A 3753-nucleotide genomic window follows, 5' to 3' on the forward strand; every position below is an offset into this window, starting at 1 on the left:
CTTCTATTTTATTGTGGGACTATGGAGGGCCCTCATGGGGTTTTTGATTATGTGATTACTTGGCCGTTTTTTTAATGATTATTTGATTATTAAGCCAAATATTTCATGATTATTTGATTACCTAGGACTGTATTTTTAGTTTATGATTATTTGATTACTAAAGATAAGCAAATATTTAATGATTATGTGATTATATTGGCAAAAAAATGGTGATTATGTGATTACTAGGACCCCCCCATGAGGGGCCTCACTATGGGAAGAAAGGGGTACTATTTAAAGTATTTTTTATAGGCAAGACAGAAAATTAAAGTACAGGGCCTTTTGCTGTAGGTCTATTGTTAACGATGAAATTGGAGATTTGTAGGTTTGGGAACGACTTATACATGTACCGTACCTAAATGTTACAATAATTTTTAAGTAAAGAAAGTTATGATACTAAATATCAAAAGTAAATGTCCAGTACTACAGATTTTAAATACAGAAACATTACCTATGCAAAAGTAGCAGTTTATATGAATTCAAGAATTGAATCTACATGTATATTCAATTAAAGATTTCTTGCTGTTGTGCAATACACTGGGCTGTTGCGCAATAATTGGTTAATCTGTTGTCAGACTGCAAACAAACAATAACTTCTCAATGTCACATGTATATCAGAAATTTATAAAAAGAAAACTAAAAGGAGGTTTTCTTAATAGCTATAAATCGGTCATCAAAGTTTAACGAAATTTTAAGGATACATGTATTTCCCAAAACTTGAAAGTCACCCCTTTTCTTATGACATGTATGAAGAAAATCTAATAACTCAGAAACTGACAAACTTAAATTTATAAAAATCAAATGGGAGCTTACAACAAAAAATATGAACAATTTAACTAAGTTTCATGATATTCAGCATTTTTATGTCCCACTCAACGAAGTTTTGGGGGTATAATGTTTTTGACCTGTCTGTCTGACGTCAAGTCCTGTTTCTTGTCATCACAACTGTTCTCAAACCACACAACAGAATTTCATGAAATCTTTTTAGATAATAAGGACATACAATGTAGATGTGCATATCGACAGGAAATTAAGATTCAATTTTTTTTTTTAGGAGTTAAGCCCCTTTGAACTTATTTGCTTTAATGTACTACTTCAACAGTTTGTTATTGCAACTCTCCTGAATCCACACAACAGAATTTCATGAAACTTTGTAGATAATAAGGACATACTATGTAGATGTGCATATCAACAGGAAATTACAATTCATTTTTTTTTCTAGGAGTTATGCCCCTTTGAACTTATTTGCTTTATTACTACTTCAACAGTTTGTCATTGCAACTCCTCTGAATCCACACAACAGAATTTCATGAAACTTAGTAGATAATAAGGACATACTATGTAGATGTGCATATTGACAGGAAATTATGATTCAATTGAAGTTTATCAATTGCCAAGGTACATTGAAAGGTTGTTCTTTTATTAAAATCTGCACATACATGTATATAGGATTTTTTTATAAGCTTAAACTTGATCTTCTTTCTGTTGTTAGCTTACATTTTGTTTCAATTTACTTAAAAGTAAAAGTATATAGGAAAGGTATAAATTAGTGAGCATCGGTTCATACTACATATAGTTTTTGTCTGGACTTCTTGATTAATTTATATATATATATATACAATTTTAGCTTGTTACCAAATGAAAGGAAAGGACATTATTGGCAAGGATTGATATTACTGGTGAACATGTATGTCATGTAGGTGTGAATGCCCTGCAAAACAGACCTGATATCAAAGTAAGTTCATCTGTAGAATTGCAGTTAATTTAAATAATTTTATGTTATCTACCTAAAACTTAAGGTAAAAAAAGTTTAATTGTACATGTACAGTGTTGCTTATTTTTCTCACTTTCTGATTCAATGCATGCATTAAGCCTTACTCTGCTCGCCTCCTTCTGCTCCATACACACACACTTAAGATGTCAGAAATTCAGACTATCATAGCATTTACATTACAAACTTACCTAGTCAGACTGGCCAATATTATGTTTTGATAATTTAACGTTGTTATTTAGAAAACATAAAATATTTGCCACTGGACATTCAAATAAGCAACAAAAAAAACGACCAGTTAATGATTTTGCATTAACAGAATGAATTTGCAAACATATAACAATTAGCTTATGTAATTCATGGAAGTTAGATTTATATTCTTTATGAATATTTTATTTCAGTTACCATCACAGTGAACATGGTGAAGAATAACCAATACCATGAATACAGGACACAGAAGACTACCTCACAAACTTGGGAATTTTACAAAAAATAGAACGTTTAAATTTACAAAGAAGACATTTATTTTGACATTCATAGACTTGGAAAGTAGAGAAATTATAATGTGAATATAAATCCTTGGAAATAAAATTTTGAACTTTGAAGAAGATTGAAGATTATGTTTGTTCTAAGAAAGTTTGAAGAAAAAGGATACATTCAAAACTGTAAAAAGGAAACATTACAGTATTCTCAATTTATACTCTTGAGATCAATTACTCTTGATATATAATTAAAAGGACTTATAAAAGTAAGGACATTTGGTTGAATTGCCAATGAGAAAAATATCCACCAGAGTTCACATGATGTGATAGTGAGCTATTATAGGTATCCATATGTCCTCCAACAATGAAAAAAATGAACTATATAGTGTGTTGTGAAAGGGTTTGGACATGACAAATAGAGAAAACTAAGAGCCTTATTTTATCAAGTTAATACATGAAAGCAAAATATGAACCAAAGACCACCACTGAAATACTTCTGATTATTGTTGATTTACTCTTGAAATATCATGTAAAATGTTTAAAAAGATATCATCAATATTCAACTTGTTAAACAACAAGTCACTGTATGACAGAAAGTTCTTTGACAAAATCCTTGTATGTGTATTGCATCAGAATATTTTTTTTAGATAGAACACTAGGAGACTATATACATGATATAAGGAAATGCAAATAAAAAGTATCATCACCTTAAAAAAAAGTATAGCATTTTATCATTGACAGTTCCATCAAAAGTTTCAGCAATACAATGCAACTGTTACATAAAAATCAAACTATACTATACACTATAATAAGTGTGTTATATATACTACAATAAGTGTGTTATATACTATAATATATATATATTATAATGCATAATTATAATAGACGTTATACGTCCGTGGTACAAAACATCCGTATTACGTCCGTGGTACTAAACGTCCGTAATAGGGACGTGGTACTAAATATCCGTATTACGGACGTTTTACGGACGTTTTACGGATGGGAAGCAACGGACGTTTTACGTCCGTGGTACTATTCGTCCGTAGACGTGCCGTATAATACGGACGTTTTACGGATTTTTTACGGACGTAAAACGTCCGTAGCTATTTTACCTGTGTAATCTCAATTAAAATAAGATATTTAAATGCTAATACAAACTACCGTTCAAAAGTCTTTGATTTACTATTGCAGGTTCCTCTGGAATCGCCATTACCACATATGAAATAGTTTCTATGATAATTAAACATGGCTACAGATGCGGGATCAATTATCGAATAACAAAAAAAATATTTTCCTTCATGAGCATTACATTACGGTCCCCTTTAAACTAAATTGACAAGAAACGACTGTTCCCACCATCGATACTTCTGTTTACTCAGTCGCTCGATAAATCACGCTTATGTTACACCTCCTCGACTTCGTGTAATGAGGACAACAACCCTTGTTTTTTACTGGATAGCG

At 30.9% G+C, this 3753-nt stretch overlaps 1 long non-coding RNA gene across 1 annotated transcript; it reads left to right on the top strand.

The window, feature by feature from the left end:
• Positions 1 to 369: 369 nt before the first annotated feature.
• LOC139527150 (uncharacterized) lies at positions 370 to 2418 on the top strand. The gene is made up of 2 exons (XR_011665283.1): positions 370 to 1774; positions 2212 to 2418. It is a non-coding gene; the product is annotated as an uncharacterized lncRNA (long non-coding RNA).
• The last annotated feature ends 1335 nt before the right edge of the window (positions 2419 to 3753 follow it).

Source organism: Mytilus edulis, chromosome 6 (genome assembly GCF_963676685.1).
Source record: "Mytilus edulis chromosome 6, xbMytEdul2.2, whole genome shotgun sequence".
In the NCBI taxonomy this organism is placed as follows: domain Eukaryota; kingdom Metazoa; phylum Mollusca; class Bivalvia; order Mytilida; family Mytilidae; genus Mytilus; species Mytilus edulis.